The sequence below is a fragment of the Triticum urartu genome, chromosome 5A, assembly GCF_056163025.1.
Source record: "Triticum urartu cultivar PI428250 chromosome 5A, HENAU_Tu73, whole genome shotgun sequence".
Taxonomy (NCBI): domain Eukaryota; kingdom Viridiplantae; phylum Streptophyta; class Magnoliopsida; order Poales; family Poaceae; genus Triticum; species Triticum urartu.
This window is the reverse complement of record NC_141877.1, coordinates 592,693,149-592,714,882: the sequence shown is the minus strand read 5'-3', so window position 1 is coordinate 592,714,882 and position 21,734 is coordinate 592,693,149. Positions and strand designations below refer to the sequence as shown.

Here is a 21,734-nt window from a genome sequence, read left to right as displayed (position 1 = left end):
GCGGTAGGTGGAGGGTCTTGGTTGTCCGAGGAGGAGATGCAGTTGTCGCCGTCGTTGGAGTCGGAGAGGACGATGAGCCCCTTCATCTGACGGCGTGCCCTGTCCTGCTCCCACTTCAATTTGGCGACCCGAGCCGCCTCCACCACTGCCTCCTTCGCCTCGTGCTCCGATGGCTCAATATCAAGTCGGAGCGTCTTGGTGTTCTTCTTCGGAGGCGGCGAGCGTCTGTCTCCGCCATCATGGGGGACCGGCGGTAGACCCATGTGAGGAGGCGCGCCTCCTCATCGAGATGCGCTTCCATCCGGCGGCGAATGAAATTGGTGATGATGATGGCAACGAATCCCCCTCTCCGGAGCCCCGAGCGGATTCCAAATCAGCCCTCCCGATGAAAAACATGAGGTGACGGCGGCTCCGTATCGTAAAATGTGATGAAACTTCTTCTTTTATTTTTTTCTCGGGGAAATGAAATTTATAGGCTTGCGATTAGAGTCAGCGGAGCCACGTGGGGCCCACAAGGTAACAGGGCGTGCCCGGGGGGCACGTCCTGTTGCCTTGTGGGCAACTGGTGGCCCCCCTCCAGTGGATCTTCACTCCAATGTTTTTTTTATGTTTCATAAAAAATCTCCATAAGATTTCGTCCAATTCCGAGAATATTTTTTCTACACAAAAACAACACCATGATAGTTCTACTGAAAACATCGTCAGTTTGGATAGTTCCATTCAAATTTAGAGTCTAAAATAAGAGCAAAAGTGTTTGTAAAAGTAGATACGACGGAGATGTATCAGCCGCCCCATATCGGCACTATATTTGGGCTCGATATGAGGGATATCAGTAAGCTCGGGCGTTTGCCCGTGGTTTGAGAGGTCCGGTTGGATTGATTTTTTTTATCGGTCAGTGAACAGATAGATTGTCCAGGCGTTTGAGACGGGTATGAGAGGTCCAGCTATAGATGCTCTTACTATGTACTCCTACATGTCATTGCACTACGTTATAACTGGGTATTGGTGTTTTTTGTGTTTTTCATGTATCTTTTATTTTTTGAGAAACTGTTTTTCATGTATCTTGCCTTGGTACGATGTGTTGTCTTTTGGGCGGTTAAGGTTTTTGATGCGGTTTCCACGTAAACTAAACAATGGTTTTCGACTCAGTTTCCCACATAAATTGGTTCAATTTCCTTTTGAATGGAGATCAATATACAAGTGGGGATTCCCCCTCCTCACCGACGTATTAAAAAAATGTCCACAATCTGTATGATAGAATCGCCACTATGTGTCGTGTTGTATGGATCCTGCACATGAGGTGGATAATGTGTGCCCTTTTGCTCGGTGTAGCTACACTAAGGTTTAATTTAGGACGCCAATATTCATCACACATCTCATGGGTTTGAGGGAATCACTGAGGATCCATTGGCCCCCGTCAGAAAATCACCGGGGATCCGTGCAACACCCGATGTTGGGTCCGGTGGAGATCCTCCCTACCGCCACCGGCTCGGCGTCGACACAGACGGGACGCCGAGATCCGTGCGTAGGCCGCCTCAAGACCCTCGTTGGCGACTACTGCTGCTCTCCACCTCCATGCCCCGCCTCCTCGCCAATGCCTTGTCGGCGACGCCTCCGCTCCTTCCCCTTCCTAGCCCCACATCCTCGAGCGCCGCCACTATCTTGAGCTAACGCCGTGCCGCCGAGGTCCACAGGCAGGCCGCCACACACACCCCTCGTCGGTGATTCTGGTCGGCTGGATTTGAGGACGGTGGTTGCTGACTTCCTGTAAGTGGGGGAGGAGAGGAGGCATCGAGATGTGGGACCAAATAACTGGTTCGGTCGCGAGACCATTCGGCCCTAACACTAGCAAAAGTGACCTGGCACTGTCTCACTGCTTTAAAAATCGTGACTCGCGATGGACGGTGATAGATGCGTTCGGCCCAAGTTGCTAAGTGCTACACGTGTGACACTTATCAATTGGGTATTTTTTTAGCGGGGATGCTTCCATCCTAGTATTTGTGTTCATGGCATCACGTTTTTGCAGTTTGATGTAGTATTTTACTATGTACAATAGGTGGGGTGGATGATGAGGCAAAGTTGTCGACAACGGGTACAAGAAAGAAATCTCGTGCGAGAGTTTGGGTAATAAAGTAGAGTTACCGTCGACGTGACTATTGCACCGTGAACGGCGACAATGAAGGAGGCATTGCCGGAGTTAGTTTTGACGTTGGATAGGAAGAGTATGCTCTTTGGGACATGATGTTTCTTAGCTCCAGCTCAAATGAGCTCAGGCCGACAATAAGATCTGAAAATTCTGAAAACAAATTAAAAAAAAAACTTTATGGTAAGCATTGGAAATGTTTCGAGTGCTTGCAAAGTCTCATCATGGAATGACATTTGTAGAAGTCGTGAAAAAAAATTGATGCTCCAAAAATGCAATTTTCAAAAGCATTTTTCAGTGCTGATATTTTTGTCACTGACGTCCATGATTTGTCATTCTATGATGAGACTTTGCAAGCACTAAACGTTTATCAAAGTTTTCCAAAAAGAATTCAGAATTTTTCTTGAATCATTTTCAAACTTTTCAGATTTTACTATTGAGCTTGTGAGCAGAAGAGAACTTACAGTTAGATACAAGGCTTGATCCAGAGACAATCCAAAAAGCGAGCTCGAATTGAGAGGCTTGTTATTGTGGTCTGAGAAATAAGTCAATTAAGAAATAAACACATATTGTTGGATCTATGGAGAACAACTCACCAAAACACTAAGAAAAATGTTTGATCTAGAATAGTGACGGATCAGGAACCACCAGCTGCATTTCACCAAATTTAATGTTTTTATGTCGAATTATGTTGCCGTGAGGATAGTAAATTTGTTTAACTAGTAAGCTGGCACGTGCACCGCACGTCCGAGAAAAATATCACTTAGGATGTATTCTTAGGTAAATTGCACACCATGGTGGTCACATTGCCTCATAAAATAATAATATATTGTTTCATCCATTCAGTATCTATAGGTAGTAAACGATGAACATTAAATCTACTAATTAATCCTCCAAAACCCCATTGTTGAACACATTGAATCATTGGGCTTAAATATACTAATTAATCCTCCAAACCCCCACTGTTACACATATCAAGTCAGTCGACAACTTAATTCCAGTTTGATACTTCTTAGAACAACATGATTATACTATAGAACACAGTTTCAGTATGCAACATAAATTGGTCCCAAAAAAAGACCTGTTTAAAAAAGATAATAGAATACAATCTACACTCTTCGGTATCGCATACCAGGTTGTTCCCTCTTTCCTCATGATGGCATGTAGATTTCTTCCACGGACTCTAGGTGAACTCTCCATTTCTTGTGATTCAGATTGAAGGGGAATCTATCAAACATTTACATAGAAGCTGAAATCAGTATGTACTTCCATTTAATTCTAAAAGAACCGGTTATTATAAGTTGTAATTGTGTGGTGGCATCTAGGGTGAGCATACAAAATAAAATCATATGCATTTTTGACACAGACAATTCAACTATGCCGAACAATAAAGTGAGTACAAATCTATTGAATGGATGGTAATGTATTCAAATGAGATTACTCACACTTATAGCAGATCAAGTTAGCTGCCCATGCATTGCAATGTATCCTGCATATGCACCTCGTCACATCCCCAATCTAAGTTTGTCACTGCTGACAAATGTCCATCCAGCTCAATATCCCCCCTTGCTTGCCACCCCCCCCCCCCACCCCTAAGAACTCCAAACACATAACTGTGTACTCTTTGTTATATTGCACAACATGCTCTTCTTGGCAATACGTTCTTGTAGTTTTCAATTGTGTCACTATAAACTTCTATCTCCCTTTCTCAAAAGGTTACACACACAGATGGGTTATGCTCCCTCTGTCCCATATTAGTTGTCACCGAAACGGATGTATCTCTTGACGAAGGTAGTATTTCACAATGTGCTAGTCTTCGCAAGGCGTGCCTGGATACAACAAAAAGAGTTACCTCTACCAGGAATTGGACAGCTATTAGGAGGTAGCAATAAACAAACCTTGAACTAAAGAAATTCAACTCATTTTGCCCACAACAAGAAATGGATCAAGAAGATTAGTAGATAGAAGTATCACAAACATGTACAGTACTATCCTGCGAAAAGGATCAAGAAGATTAGAACCAACAGAAAAATAAGAATAGTAATACAAAGAGCACCCAGGGGACTCACGTGTGCCCTATGGCATGTCCGTTCACTCGCATAATAGATCCCACTAGCTAAAGTAATTGTAGTTCCTGCCTCAAACGTTGCTATATGGCTGAGAATATAAGAGGGGGTTGACAAGATGCATGCATATTGTAGGGTTTCTTCTCACCAGACATGGAGGCGGGGCTGCTGGGGACACGTTAGTGCAGCTAGCTACTCCCTCTGTACCGAAATAGTTGTCGCTGGAGTAGCTGAACTTCAGCTACTCCAGCGACAACTATTTCGGTACAGAGGGAGTAGATTCCACTGTAATGAAGATGGAGAAGACGAAGAGGGGGAGTATAGCTTGAAGGTGTTGTATCCGTCCTGACGACATCGACGATGCGCGCATGCCGCATGGCCGACCTGGCGAGCCTCCTGCCCTCGAGGAAAGATTCCGTGTGCCATGGAAGGAGCCGTACACGTACTGACGTACGTCTATAGTGATTACGGCGGCGGTCTGAGTTCGTCTGACCATCCAGGTTTCTCTGCATGCACGCTGGCCGAGACCTACTCTTCTTTTCGCCGGACAGACGACGGCGCCTCGGGCGCGAGCGGCATCACCGAGTGGCACGATCGGAACTAATCCTGCATGATGGGAGACGGCTGCGGCGTCATAGGGGCCGGAGGAGAAGGCATCACACGCATGACCGAGAAGCTTGAAGACTTCCTCAACGGCGGCGGAAAGGTTCTTGCCCAATTGAATGAAGAGATCATTTTTTACCGCGTCGGCCGTGGAATACCATGTCGAGAAGGCGTGCCAGTAGCGCAAACGGTCCGGGCTCCTGCCCATGGCAGCGCGGACGTCGGCAGCAAACATGTTCGCTGCGCCGGTGAGCGACGTGAAGAGCCGCTGGGCCACGCCTTTGTTCGTATTAAGGCGTCGTATTTGCAGGACGAATATCCAAGATGGTTTTGCTTTAATTTTCTTTGTTTTCTACCTTGATTAGCGGGAGCACAATACATACCTGGTGCATGCGACCCTGTTCTCCCGCGTGGTAAGTTTCCACTGATTGCTCCTCCGCATGCATGATAGTTATTTTCTTTCTCTTTTTCAAACGTCTTATTTATTCTCGCGGTGTTTGTTTCCTAGTTTATAGGATACATGAACGGGATGTGGGGCGGGGAACTTTCTCGGCAGAGTTTTCGTCGCCTAGACAAATGGTTAAACGCACTTTTGACGTGGGTTAATATAATTTTAATGGTTAGATTAAATTAAGTGTTGCTGATCGTGAGGCTGTAATTGATTCGTGTTGTTGTGTGTACGTAAGGCTGTATGCACTTAGCGATGAATATGTTTGCTTGTTTAATAGTAGTATAGATATAGATTCTTTGTTTTCTACCTTGATTAGTGGGAGCACAATAATTACCTGGTGCATGCGACCCTGTTCTCCCGCGTTGTAAGTTTCCACTGATTGCTCCTCCGCATGCATGGTAGTTATTTTCTTTCTCTTTTTCAAACGTCTTATTTATTCTCATGGTGTTTGTTTCCTAGTTTATAGGATACATGAGCGGGATGTGGGGCGGGGAACTTTTTTGGCAGAGTTTTCGTCCACCTAGACAAATGGTTAAACACACTTTTGACGTGGGTTAATATAATTTTAACGGTTAGATTAAATTAAGTGTCGCTGATCGTGAGGCTGTAATTGATTCGTATTGTTGTGTGTACGTAAGGCTGTGTGCACTTAGCGATGAATATGTTTGCTTGTTTAATAATAGTATAGATATAGATACACGAACGGATGCGGGGCGGGGAACTTTCTCGGCAGAGTTTTCGTCTGCCTAGATAAATGGCTAAACACACTTTTGACGTGGGTTAATATAATTTTAACGGTTAGATTAAATTAAGTGTCGCTGATCGTGAGGCTATAATTGATTCGTGTTGTTGTGTGTACATAAGGCCGTGTGCACTTAGCAATGAATATGTTTGCTTGTTTATTGATAGTATAGATAAGCATGACAAATCCTGGCAACAAAAAAAAACATATTTGCCATGTTTGTTAAAGAAAACTGCTCGCGGCAACATAATTTGTCATCTTGGACGTATGATTATTCATGCTAAAAAAATTTGACATTTGATTTGTAACTAAATCCTTAATAAATTGGCAATACATTCAAATCAAATGCAGAGAAAAAAAATATGTCTAAGCTTATGGCATCTTTGTATTTTGAGGTGTATGACATACGAGTGTCCAAAACAAAATGTGACTCCACTCGAACTCCACAAGGCAGCGTACACCTCTTTGATTCACAGGATTTTGAAAATGTAGGAATATGAAAAGTATAGGATTGCAGTGGCATGTCAATTTGAATCCTATAGGATTAACAAAGAGTGTTTGATGCCACATAAAAAACAAAGAAAATGTAAAAAGAGGTTGGAGTGGATGTTAGATTTTCTATGAAATGTAGTACAAAAGATTTCATAGGATAAATTTTTATAAGATCCAATTCTATGAATTAAAGGGCCGTTATAAAAAAAATTCCTAAGGATTTCAATCCTCCAAAAATTCTAAAGATAAGATATCCTTTGAATCAAAGGAGCCCTCAACAGCTTTGCTCGATCTCCAATTTAGTCGGAGGCGCCGCCGTTGCCGTAGACAAACCGTTTGACGAGCCGGACCACCTCGCTGCCGGCGTCGCCGTACGGCTCGACCGCGAAGAACCCGTGGTGCTGCCCCTCGAACTCCACGAGCTCCACCGGCTTCCCCATGGCCTTGAGCCTCGCGGCATAGTCCGCGGCGCGGTCGCGCAGCAGGTCGCGCGCGGCGGCCACAACGAGCATCGGAGGCAGCGCGACGCCGTCAAGGGCCGGGCTGTCCGGGCCGAACGGGTTGGCCAGCGGGTGGTCCCTCGTGGACCCAGGCGGCAGCACCAGGCGCCACGCCTGGTCGACCGCCGGCAGCGACAGGAACGGGCCCGGCGGGAACTCCGCCTCCGACGCCGTCCTCTCCTCCCCGCCGAACATCGGGCAGAGCATCGCGCACCCGGCGACGCGAACGGGGTCGAGGGGGCCTAGCCGGCCCGACGCGAGGCGGACGGCCGTGTGGTGGACGACGCCCCCGCCGGCCGAGTCCCCGGCGACGAACACCCGGCCGAAGTTCGCCGTCTCCGAGAGCCATGGGTCGGCGTTGTCCCCAACAGCCGCTGCCTGGGCGCGCACCCAGGACACGACGTTCGCCGCGTCGTCGAGACCCGCGGGGAAGCGGTGCTCGGGGGCGAGGCGGTAGTCTGCAGAGAGCACCAAAGCCGGGAGCTCGCCGGTGAGGCGGACGCAGCACGCATGGAAGTTGGGCATGTCGAAGCTACCGATGCTGTACCCGCCGCCGTGGAAGTAGACGATCACCGGGAGCTTGTTCCCGGAGGAGGAGGCCGCCGCCGGCCTGTAGATGCGGAGCTTGAGGCCGTGGCTGGCGTCGTACAGAACGTCCTTCCAGTCGACGACGGGCTGGCCGGGCGGCGGCGACGGGACGGGGAGCGGGTAGGCGTCAGTGAAGCGGATCACCGTGCCGTCGCTGAGGAGCTGCAGGAACGGGGGCACGTCCTCCACGACGTGCGGCGGCGAGGAGGACGCCATGGGAGAGGTGCGGTCGTGTGGTGGCGACGAGGAAGTTGACTGGAGGGGGTCACGTTTTGGCCAGTAGTGATGGTACTGCTCGCGGCTAGTGTGTGCGGTAGGCAGCTTGGAATGGGAGACATCTTTGCTGCGTCGCCATTTTTATATACCAACGGAGTGAGCTAATTGAGCACGACATATTTTTCTAGAAACTTGACGAGCACGGCGAAGTTGACTGGAGCCGGTCTCTGTTGGCTTCCTGCTGATTTCGTCTCTGTTTCCGCTGCCGAAATTACTCACGTGCCTTTTAGAAAACGGCGATTTCGTGTCTAAGAACTGATGTTTTGATTCAACCGAGTGAGGTGAAAAGAGCATGAGTAAGCACATGCTGTTCTTTTCCTGAAAAAGGGAGAGCGCATACTTTCAATTGTTAAAGTTATAATAAAGGCTGATTTGGTTCGTCACAATTATTTTGTGCGAAAAAATATTAATCTTCTGCTAATCATCATGCGGCTGAGAATTCTGTCGATTTTGGCTTTGCCCCGCACATGAGGAGGGCCGGTCATGGACTCCACAATGAGTGTGAGCCGCGAGTGAGCGAGGGCCAGTGCTCGCCGTGGCGTCGATGGTGGGAGTGTCTCCGAGGGTTGACTGTTTGGGTCGGGAGTGAAGGGTTATCGTCGAGCTCGAGAAACCGAGGGCGGGGGTGTTAGAAGGATGGCTGGAGCAGCGACAACATGGTAGTGAACAGCGGTTAAGGGAAGGGCGGGGAGAGGTGGCAAGCGCGAGCGTCATAGGTCGTGGGAGGCGGGAGCTGGCGATTAGGCTGACGTTGTCGGTGAAGCAGGGAGGAAGAAAAAGAATGATATAATGTCGGCAGGTTCCAAAATTCGATTGACGCCAAAGAAAATCAGGCACCTAACCAATAGCGGTACTAAAATTATTACATGTGTAGTAGTAGTGTTGCAGAAAAGCGATTCAAAGCAAGCTTTGAATTGGTTCAAGTTCCGACTTAAAAAATATCTCTTCATGTGAACAAACCTCTTGTTTTGATTCAAAGGCTTGGTCCGGCTGACTTGTTAAAACTTAACCGGGAAGGGGGTAAAAATAGGAAAATAAAGAACAAAGTGATAACCATCCTTCGTCGAAAATAATTTATGGGATATCGAGGGTTTTGTTTGAGGTAGTCCTCGCACTGTGAGAAATCTGGCATATCTTCCGCAATCTAGAGTTTGATATCTCGGCTCGGAACCGCTTTGGCGTTGAGCATCCCCCCTCCTTTGCGAATGCTGCAAGGATGAGTTTGTCATCGTTGGATGAAGACGTCGATGAACCCATGAGCATATCCAAAACGAATCCACATCCACTCATTGTGTTGTGGGAGACAAGACAGGTGGATTCAGGAGTGCTGAGAGATAGGTGGGAGGGGTGGTATGTATAGGCATGTAATATGGCCGTTGAAAACTTGCCGTTGGAAGATAGCCGTCGAAAAACTAGCCACTAAAAATATAGTTGTTTGAAAAGTAGTTGTTAGCATTATAACCTTTGCAACTACAAACCATTTGAATCATAATTGTTGAATTGATAGTTACAAGATGTGTTGAAATAAAGGAGAGAAAAAGGAAATCTTTTTTGACCATTGCTTATATGGATATATGCAAAACAAAATATACACATGCTGCTGGAGACGCTCTTAGAGGTGGGTGAAGAACAAGACATATGTGGACAATTGGAATATTAGGATGGGTGTGTGTAATATAACCATCAGACATGTGTTTTTCATTTTGCTCCAGGTCATCTTTTGACCAATGGCAAATTTACACGTGTATCTGTTGCTTTGAGTTGAGTTCATTCCTCCGTTTGTAAGAAAATTCATCTGATTTCACTTGGCTTTCATGTCGGATCCCACTTGGTCTCAATGTTCAGCTCCACACCACCCATTACCCTGCCGGGCTTTCCAACCCTCAGCCCACCCTATAGGGCCCAAATGGTAAACCCAATGAGTTCTTGTTAGTGTGGTTCGACATGCATATCTCGCACACTGTCTTGGTACATGCAAACTAGTATGAATGATATCTCAAGAATGACAAGTATATGAAAACAAGAACTACTCAAAATGAATGGAGACTAACAACTGATAGTTGTGCACTGAAACAAAAACTAGTATGAATGATATCTTGGTACATGCAAACTAGTATGAATGATATCTCAAGAATGACAAGTATACTAAAACAAGAAACTACTCAAATGAATGGAGACTAACAACTGATAGTTGTGCACTGATCTTTAGAATAACTCAAAATCATTCTTAGGGGTACTAAGGACTAAAAACTAAAAACCGAGAATTGTCCTTCATTTATTTCCTTATGGTTTTTGGGCTAGACTTACATTGCGTCATTGATCATCCTATGCAGGCATGTCATGTGTTTAGAAAAATTGATGTTCTTCATCTTCTCCAAGGAAGCACGTTGGAACTTGCAAAACACTTATGAAGAAAATTTGTGATGTATTTTTAGGACATTTGTCTTTTCATTTGTTATGTGCGTGCAAGCATTGTGAACAAATGTGCCAGAAAGAGGATGCAGAGGAAAAAAGGATGCTTTTGAGCATGCCAACTTACCTTGAGACGTAGAGACGCCAAAAATATCACTCTCTTTATGTACATCCTCCAAACAGAAAACCTCGCCACCACTAACGTGTACGTCCATGCCGACTGGAGAGGTACATACATACATGTTACTCTAATGGCGTTCTTGTATGTTGCACATAAGTATTTACCAGTATTTTTGGTATATGCATTCCACATCGTAGTTTGGCAAATCTGACTTGCATCCTTGAGCCTCTTCATGGTGTCGGGGATCCTGTTCTACACATTCTTCAAGCACAGACAATGTATGTGACCCCGTGGGGTGTGCATTTTGGAGCAACAGTCCTCAAGTGTCTGAATTCTAAGGATCAGAGTCCATGACTTACCTTATCCTATGTTTTTGTTGACGCAACAATAGGATTGGCGACTTAACAGGAAACACAACTTCAACATTTAATAATACAAAAAATGAACTGTAGAAGCTTCATCATTTATGAAAAACATTAATGTTTTCACATGGAAACAACAACACAATATATCAAAATAATATGATCCATGTTATGAACAATGCAAATCGGTAGGAGGGTAAAATTAAAATGGACATGTGGGACTGTTAATTCTGGAAGGTAAGAAAATCTAGAAAGCAACACCCAACATAGTGCTTCATTGGATGCGCAGCTACAAAATTTTATGAACCTATCTAATGAATTGCATGATTAGATTCGTCCATGTAGGAGCCTAATAAGGGTTAACAACCATTGGGCCACTCAGATGTCTTGTATTTTTCTAGAATACATGTATGATAGAACGATGCAAAGCTACATTTCAAGAAAATTACTTCAGCAAGGAAAAATGTGAATAGGTTTTTGTCCTTGCAAATCTCAAGCACCTAACAAGAAACATATTGTAAGCTTGCCTACTCAACCAATGCATCAATTTTTTGGCAAGCCAATCAACCAAGTAGCCCAAGTAGATAGCATTTCTCTATGGACCATCGAAGTTAACAATACATAAGACACTTTCATGTTTAGAGTTCATACCAACAACACAGATTCCCTATTCCATCATTTTAAGCTTCACACAGGGAACATATTGGAGGCCCACTAACAGAAATAATTATTCTCTAAACTCTAGAAACAAAATATTCGATCAGCTAGTCCTCATGACGGATGCAGCCAAACATAAATAATAACACACATAGTTTAGTAAATTTATCTTGGTAGCTTCATCAAATAAGCGTCACAAAGATTAATTGTCATCTACTTAAATTTCTTCTTTGCAAAATTGAAACTGGAACTACAAGAACAACACTATAGGGCTGGCTATTGTACCTGCTGTAAAGCTTTGGTTTCAGAATGTAGCAAAGATATGCCAGGGATATATAACATAACTAGAGAGTGGCCACGTTCCTATACGTCTAGTAAAGATATACTAGGGATATAATATCACCATTTTCCTTTATAAATAGGCCACTCTAATATATTGGCAAATAAAGCTATAGTTCATAGCTCCCCTATACCTGAGCCCCTGCCAACAACCTTAAGACTGTATCTTACTATACCAACTACCGTACGGTACCCTATACTAGACCGTATATGTTACTATCTCCTTTTTATGGTTGCTTGGGGATACCCTTGCTTAAGGAAACAATTATAACTCAGTGGAAATCCGACTAAATCTGTGATGTGGGACTAAAGTTCCCATATATAACTTACCCGTAGCAACCGGCAAGCGTCTGCTCCCGCTCCACCAAGAGTCCTGCTTTCGCCCGCTCTCCCGGCACTCGCCTCCTGCATGGGAAATGCCGACAACACATTGATGCCCCTGCTCCTCCTCCTCCTCCTTCTCCCATGATGGTCGTCGGCGGTCGCTGTTGGGGACCGTAGCATGCAATTTCAAAAAAAAATCCTACGATCACACAACATCTATCTAGGAGATGCATATCAACGAGAGGGGGAGAGTGTGTACACGTACCCTCGTAGACCGAAAGCGGAAGCGTTGTGTTAACGCGGTTGATGTAGTCGAATGTCTTCACGATCCAATCGATCCAAGTACCGAATGTACGGCACCTTCGTGTTCAGCACACATTCAACTCGATGGCGTCCCTCGAGCTCTTGATCCAGTAGAGGGACATGGGAGAGTTTCGTCAGCATGACGGCGTGGCAACGGTGTTGGTGATGTGATCTGCGCAGGGCTTCGCCTAAGCACTACGATGCTATGACTGGAGGAGTAAACTGTGGAGGGGGGCACCGCACACGGCTAAGAAACAACTGTTGTGTCTTTGGGGTGCCCCCTGGCCACGTATATAAAGGAGGGGGCGAGAGAGGCCGGCGGCCAGGAGGGGCGCTCCATGGGCGGAGTCCTACTTGGACTCCTAGTAGTCCAAGTAGGATTCGGCCCCCCTTTTTCCTTTCTTCCACCGGAGGGAATAGGATGGAGAAGGAGAGGGAAAGGGAAGGGGGCGCCGCCCCCTCCTCCTTGTCCTATTCGGACTCCCAAGGAGGGGGGCGCGTGGCCATCCCCTGCGGGCTTCCCTCTATCTCCCTTAGGCCCATGTTGGCCTAATACTTCCTCGAGGGGTTCCGGTAACCCCTCGGTACTCCGAAAAAATACCCGAATCACTCAGAACCATTCCGATGTCCGAATAATACCTTCCAATACATAAATCTTTACCTCTCGACCATTTCGAGACTCCTCGTTGTGTCCGTGATCTCATCTGGGACTCCGAACAAACTTCGGTCACCAAAACACATAACTCATAATACAAATCATCATCGAATGTTAAGCGTGCGGACCCTACAGGTTTGAGAACTATGTAGACATGACCGAGACACATCTCCGGTCAATAACCAATAGCGGAACCTGGATGCTCATATTGGCTCCTACATATTCTACGAAGATCTTTATCGGTCAAACCGCATAACAGCAGACGTCATTCCCTTTGTCATCGGTATGTTACTTGCCTGAGATTCGATCATCGGTATCATCATACCTAGTTCAATCTCGTTACCGGCAAGTCTCTTTACTTGTTCCGTAATGCATCCTCCCGCAACTAACTCATTATTCACATTGCCTGCAAGGCTTATAGTGATGTGCATTACCGAGAGGGCCCAGAGATACCTCTCCGATACACAGAGTGACAAATCCTAATCTTGATCTATGCCAACTCAACAAACACCTTCATAGACACCTGTAGAGCATCTTTATAATCAACCAGTTACGTTGTGACGTTTGATAGCACACAAAGTGTTCCTCCGGTATTCGGGAGTTGCATAATCTCATAGTCAGAGGAATATGTATAAGTCATGAAGAAAGCAATAGCAATAAAACTAAACGATCATAATGCTAAGCTAACAGATGGGTCTTGTCCATCACATCATTCTCTAATGATGTGATCCTGTTCATCAAATGACAACACATGTCTATGGTTAGGAAACTTAACCATCTTTGATTAACGAGCTAGTCAAGTAGAGGCATACTAGGGACACTCAGTTTTGTCTATGTATTCACACATGTACTAAGTTTCCGGTTAATACAATTCTAGCATGAATAATAAACATTTATCATGATATAAAGAAATATAAATAACAACTTTATTATTGCCTCTAGGGCATATTTCCTTCAGTCTCCCACTTGCACTAGAGTCAATAATCTGGATTACATAGTAATGATTCTAACACCCATGGAGTCTTGGTGCTGATCATGTTTTGCTCGTGGAAGAGGCTTAGTCAACGGTTCTGCAACATTCAGATCCGTATGTATCTTGCAAATCTCTGTGTCTCCTTCCTTGACTTGATCGCAGATAGAATTGAAGCATCTCTTGATGTGTTTGGTTCTCTTGTGAAATCTGGATTCCTTCGGCAAGGCTATTGCTCTAGTATTGTCACAAAAGATTTTCATTGGACCCGATGCACTAGGTATTACACCTAGGTCAGATATGAACTCCTTCATCCAGACTCCTTCATTTGCTACTTTCGAAGCAGCTATTGATACGTCTCCAAGGTATCTATAATTTTTTATTGTTCCATGTTGTTATATTATCAATCTGGGATGTTTTATAATCATTTTATATCATTTTTTGGTACTAACCTATTGACATAGTGCCAAGTGCCAGTTGCTGTTTTTCCATGTTTTTTACATCATAGAAAATCAATACCAAACGGAGTCCAAATGCCATGAAACTTTACGAAGATTTTTTATGGACCATAAGACACCTAATGGGCCCTGGTTGTGCCTTGGGGTGCTCCGAAGAGAGCACAACCCACCAGGGCGTGCCAGGAGGCCCAGGTGCGCCCTGGTGGGTTGTGCCCACCTCGGGTGCCCTTCGGACCACCTCTTTGCTCTATAAATACCCCAATATTCCCAAAACCCTAGGGGAGTCGACGAAATATTGATCCAGCCGCCGCAGAGTCCAGAACCACCAGATCCAATCTAGACACCATCTCGGATGGGGTTCACCACCTCCATTGGCGCCTCTCCGATAATGTGTGAGTAGTTCTTTGTAGACCTTCGGGTCCGTCGTTAGTAGCTAGATGGCTTCCTCTCTCTCTCTCTCTCTTGATTCTCAATACAATAGTCTCTTGGAGATCCATATGATGTAACTCTTTTTGCGGTGTGTTTCTTGGGATCGGATGAACTTCGAGTTTATGATCAGATCTATCTTTTTTTATATCCATGAAAGTATTTGAGTTTCTTTGATCTCTTTTATGCATGATCTCTTATAGCCTTGTATTTCTTCTCCGATATTTGGGTTTTGTTTGGCCAACTTGATCTATTTATCTTGCAATGGGAAGAGGTGCTTCGTAGTGGGTTCGATCTTACGGTGCTTGATCCCAGTGAAAAAAGGGGAACCGACACGTACGTATCGTTGCTACTAAGGATAAAACAATGGGGTCTATCTCTACATAGATAGATCTTGTCTACATCATTTCATCATTATTATTGCATTACTTCATTTCTCCATGAACTTTAATACACTAGATGCATGCTGGATAGCGGTCGACGTGTGGAGTAATAGTAGTAGATGTAGGCAGGAGTCGGTCTACTATACGTGATGCCTATGTAATGATCATTTTATGGATATCGTCATGATTATTTGAAGTTCTATCAATTGCCCAATAGTAATTCATTTACCCACCATTTGCTATTTTTCTCAAGAGAAGCCACTAGTGAAACCTACGGCCCCCGGGCCTCTTTATCATATATTTGCCTTTGCGATCTACTTTTATTTGCATTTATTTTTAGAATCCAAAAACACAAAAATACTTTGCTGCACTTTATTCTATTTGCGATCTATTTATTCAACCTATTACAACTTTATCCCATCCGCGCACCAATTTCTGGCGCCGTTACCCGAAAGGGATTGACAACCCTTTAACACGTCGGGGTGCGAGTGGTTGTTATTTGTGTGCAGGGGCTGTTTACGTTGTGTTGCTTGGTTCTCCTACTGGTTCGATAACCTTGGTTTCTTCACTGAGGGAAATACCTACCGTCGCTGTGCTGCATCATCACTTCCTCTTTGTGGAAATAACGACGTAGTCCTAGCCGGCATCAAAAGGAATTTCTGGCGCCGTTGCCGGGGAGGATCTTCAACATATACCAGGTTCCTAATCACAAATCTCATCTCCTCGCAATTTACATTATTTGTCATTTGCCTCTTGTTTTCCTCTCCCCCACTTCACACAAATTTGTTGTTTTATTCACCCTCTTTTTCGTTCGCTATTTTTCTTCTGATCTCTTAAACTTTCTTCTCTGTCGCCATGACTGACCATAGAGAAACTAAGGGTTTCCTCCCGAGTTTCAATGCTTTGGATAACCCCTCCGTCCTCTCTAAGCTCATAAATAATGATGCTATGGAAAGACTTATCGAGGTTGCTAAGGAAAACTCTAACAATTTTATGAAGATGATCCTGGGATTTTTCGTTATGTGCTTGATGAATCTTTGAAAGATGCTTGGGATAGACTGTTGAGAACTCTAGCTAGCTATGTGCCTCAATATCATATAGAGATATACTTGAAATGTTTTTATGTTGGTCTACCTTCTTCCTTCAAGCAAGTTTTGGATTCTATATTTGAAAATGGTTTTCTTGAAGGGGATGCCGTTGATACTTATGAAAAGATGAAAGCCATATTTGGGCACCCCAAGGGATAAAATGTTGAATCAACTACCCTTATGTGCTTTTATCAAAATGAAACAATTAAAGAGATGAAGGCCGGTTTAGATACAAAATTAACGTGCTTAATCTTTCTTCTGCTACCAATGGCCATGTGCTTTCACAAAATAGAAAATTAAATGCCATTGATAGGAAATTTTCCCTTTGCTTTCAAAAGGACAAGGATGACAAAACTTAGATCCTTGCTTTATGCCTAGCTAAGGGCGTAAAACTATAGCGCTTGTTGGGAGGCAACCCAATGAATAAAATTTATGTTTGCTTTTTGCTTCCTGTTTTTGAGTGTTAGCACAATTATGCTACTGTTATGATTGTGTTTTTTATGTTTTAATTAGTGTTCCTTCCAAGTAAAGCCTTTAGGGTCTTCTTGGGTGATAGTTGTTTGATCTTGCTAAAAAAACAGAAACTTTTGTGCTCGCGGAAATAATTTTCATTTTTAACCAGAGATCGATAAAATACCCATTCCTTTTGCAGTAGATCAATATACAAATTTTTCAGGTCGTCCTAATTTTTCAGAATTTTTGGAGTTGCAGAAGTATTCGAAATAGTCAGATTGCTACATACTGTTCTGTTTTGACAGATTCTGTTTTCTTTGCGTTGTGTGCTTGTTTTGAAGGCTCTATGGTTTTATTTGATGAGTTTTTGCCACAGAAAACTTGGAATATAGTAGATATAATGCAAAAAAAAATATGAATTGGTTTTATACAATACTTATAGTAGTGATTTATTTTTCTTATACTAACGGATCTCACGAAGGTTTTGTTGAGTTTTGTGTGATTGAAGTTTTCAAGTTTTGGGTTATCTTACGATGGATGAAGGAATAAGGAGTAAGAAAAGCCTAAGCTTGGGGATGCCCCGGCATCCCCCGCTATTATCCAAAAGAGAGAAAGCAACTAAGCTTGGGGATGCCCCCAAGTGGCATCCCCTCTTTCTTCTAACAACCATCGGTATTTTACTCGAAGCTTTATTTTTATTCGTCACATACTATGTGTTTTGCTTGGAGCGTCTTGTATGATATGAGTCTTTGCTTGTTTTATTTTGTGTTTTAAGTATTGTTTCCTTGCTAGACACACCTATTTGAGAGAGCCAAAATTATGTCATGACTTGTTATAATTGCTCTCTATGCTTCACTTAAATTTTTTTATGAGCTACAGACTTGCGCTAGTGCTTCACTTATGTCTTTTTGAGCACGGTTTGCTTTAGTATTTTTGAAGAAATGCTCTCTTGATTCACCTAGATTTATTTGAGAGTCAATAAAATTTTCAAGAAATTCTCTCTTACTTCACTTAAATTATTTTGAGAGAAAGAAAAATTATGCTCATGATCTTTACTTATATTTGTTTGAGCTTATCAAAAGCAACATATGAAAATTAGTGCCAAAGTGATAGATATCCAAGAAGGATATAATAAAAACTTTCATGAAGATCATTGGACAAAATAAACTTGATTCTTAGTAATAGTTTTGAGATACAATGATGTGATATGTGAGTTATGTTAATGAGTAATTATGCTTTAGTAAGAATATTCGTGTTAAGGTTTGTGATTCCCTATGCAAGCACGAAAGTCAATTATTATGTAATGAAATTATATCCTACTTGTGGTGTATTATTCGGTGTTAATTATGCTTAATGCTCGCTTATGAGATTATCCGTTTCTTGGTTGGTCGCTTCAAAATCTTTTGCTAGCCTCCATTTTGCACTAAGTATGATCTCTACTTGTGCATCCAAAAACCTTTAAACCAGTTTTGCCACATGAGTCCACTATATCTACCTATATGCAGTATTCTTTTGTCGTTCTAAGAAAATTTGTATGCGCCATCTCTAATTTTCAAAATAAACTTCTCTTTTGTGTGTTCGCTCCGCTCGCGGAGCGGTGAGGGGTGGCTAATATTTTCCATGCTAGATGTGTTATTCTCACGACGAGTGTTTATTCACTTGTCATTGCACGAGAATAAGGCAAAGGTATTAGGGATGCCCAGTCCCGAAATGAAAAAATGAATTTACTTTATGTTGTCAAATAATAAAGGTTTTTTTATTTTTGTGCCCCTAGTTCCTTAGCTCTACTCATTCATCCCCACTCTGTTAAATTTTGCTCACTTTTCCCCACTCCCTTGCCCGAAACCCTCAGAACAGGTTACAACGGACGTTGCCGTCGGGTCAATGCCTTTGACCGTTAACTCTGACGAGTGGGATTGCATAGGGCTGAGTACACCTTTGACCATTACCCGTATAGTTATTTCGTATGCTGATGCTACCTCTTGAGAATGCGTTGGTTTTCCCTTGAAGAGGAAAGGGTGATGCAGCAAAGTAACATAAGTATTTCCCTCAGTTTTTGAGAACCAAGGTATCAATCCAGTAGGAGGTAACATGCAAGTCCCTAGTACCTGCACAAACAAACAAGAACCTCACAACCAACGCGATAAAGGGGTTGTCAATCCCTTCACGATCACTTATGGAAGTGAGATATGATAGAGATAATAAGATAAATATTTTTGGTATTTTTATTGTATAAATTGGAAAATAAAGATTGAAAAATAAACAATGATAGAAATAGCAAGTAGATAGGAAAATAATATGATGGAAAATAGACCCGGGGGCCATAGGTTTCAGTAGTGGCTTCTCTCAAGATAGCAAATTCTACGGTGGGTGAACAAATTATTGTCGAGCAATTGATAGAAACACGCATAGTTATGAGAATATCTAGGCATGATCATGTATATAGGCATCACATCCGCGACAAGTAGACCGAAATGATTCTGCATCTACTACTATTAGTCCACACATCGACCGCTATCCAGCATGCATCTAGAGTATTAAGTTCATAAGAACAGAGTAATGCATTAGGCAAGATGACATGATGTAGAGGGATAAACTCAAGCAATATGATATAAACCCCATCTTCTTATCCTCGATGGCAACAATACAATACGTGCCTTGCTGCCCCTGCTATCACTAGGAAAGGACACCGCAAGATTGGACCCAAAGCTAAGCACTTCTCCCATTGAAATAAAGATCAATCTAGTAGGCCAAACCAAACTAATAATTTGAAGAGACTTGCAAAGATATTAAATCACACATAAAATAATTCAGAGAAGAATCAAATATTGTTCATAGATAATCTTGATCATAAACCCACAATTCATCGGATCTCGACAAACACACCGCAAAAAGAATTACATCGAATAGATCTCCAAGAGAATCGAGGAGAACTTTGTATTGAGATCCAAAGAGAGAGAAGAATCCATCTAGCTAATAACTATGGACCCGAAGGTCTGTGGTAAACTACTCACACATCATCGGAGAGGCTATGGTGTTGATGTAGAAGCCCTTCATGATCAATTCCCCTCCGCCGAAGAAGGCCCCAAGATGGGATCTCACGGGTACAGAAGGTTGCGGCGGTGGAAATAGGGTTTCGTGGTGCTCCTGGATATTTTCAAGGTATATGGGTATATATAGGAGGAAGAAGTAGGTCGGTGGAGCTGCGAGGGGCTCACGAGGGTGGGGGGCGCGCCCTCCTTCCTCGTGGCCTCCTCGCTTCTTTCTTGACGTCCACTCCAAGTCTCCTGGATCATGTTTGTTACAAAAATAACTCTCCCGAAGGTTTCATTCCGTTTGGATTCCGTTTGATATTCCTTTTCTGCAAAACACTGAAATACGCAAAAAAACAACAATTTGCACTGGGCCTTTGGTTAATAGGTTAGTCCCATTAAACATCCAAAACAAATAATGTAATAACATGTAACAATAAAAAATTATTGATACGTTGGAGACGTATCAAGCATCCCCAAGCTTAATTCCTGCTCGTCCTCGAGTAGGTAAATGATAAAAACAGAATTTTTGATGTGGAATGCTAACTAGCATAATTCAATGTAATTTCCTTTAGTGTGGCATGAATGTTCAGATCCGAAAGATTCAAGACAAAAGTTTAATATTGACATAAAAATAATAATACTTCAAGCATACTAACAAAGCAATCATGTCTTCTCAAAATAACATTGCCAAAGAAAGTTATCCCTACAAAATCATATAGTCTGGCTATGCTCTATCTTCATCACACAAAGTATTTAATCATGCACAACCCCGATGACAATCCAAGCAATTGTTTCATACTTTTGACGTTCTCAAACCTTTTCAATCTTCACGCAATACATGAGCGTGAGCCATGGATATAGCACTATATGTGGAATAGAATGGTGGTTGTGGAGAAGACAAAAGGAGAAGATAGTCTCACATCAACTAGGCGTATCAACGGGCTATAGAGATGCCCATCAATAGATATCAATGTGAGTGAGTAGGGATTTCCATGCAACAGATGCAGTAGAGCTATAAGTGTATGAAAGCTCAACAAAAGAAACTAAGTGGGTGTGCATCCAACTCGCTTGCTCAAGACCTAGGGCATTTCGAGGAAGCCCATCATTGGAATATACAAGCCAAGTTCTATAATGAAAGATTCCCACTAGTATATGAAAGTGACAACATAGGAGACTCTCTATCATGAAGATCATGGTGCTACTTTGAAGCACAAGTGTGGTAAAAGGATAGTAACATTGTCTCTTCTCTCTTTTTCTCTCTTTTTTTATTTGGGCCCTTTTCTCTCTTTTTATGGCCTCTTTTTTTCTCATCCGGAGTCTCATCCCGACTTGTGGGGGAATCACAGTCTCCATCATCCTTTCCTCACTTGGGACAATGCTCTAATAATGATGATCATCACACTTTTATTTACTTACAACTCAAAAATTACAACTCGATACTAGAACAAAATATGACTCTATGTGAATGCCTCCGGTGGTGTACCGGGATGTGCAATGAATCAAGAGTGACATGTATGAAAGAATTATAAAGGTGGCTTTGCCACAAATACGATGTCAACTACATGATCATGCAAAGCAATATGACAATGATGTAACGTGTCATAACAAACGAAACGGTGGTAAGTTGCATGTCAATATATCTCGGAATGTCTATGGAAATGCCATAATAGGTAGGTATGGTGTCTGTTTTGAGGAATGTATATGGTGGTGTATGGCACCGGCGAAAGTTGCGCGGTACTAGAGAGGCTAGCAATGGTGGAAGGGTGAGAGTGCGTATAATCCATGGACTCATCATTAGTCATAAAGAACTCACATACTTATTGCAAAAATCTATTAGTTATAGAAACAAAGTACTACGCGCATGCTCCTAGGGGGATAGATTGGTAG

The 21,734-nt window shown here is 43.1% G+C and overlaps 1 pseudogene; it reads right to left on the bottom strand.

Moving 5' to 3' along the window:
* Positions 1-6,590: 6,590 nt before the first annotated feature.
* On the bottom strand, positions 6,591-7,858 carry LOC125506091 (strigolactones hydrolase CXE15 pseudogene; annotated as a pseudogene).
* Positions 7,859-21,734: the final 13,876 nt, after the last annotated feature.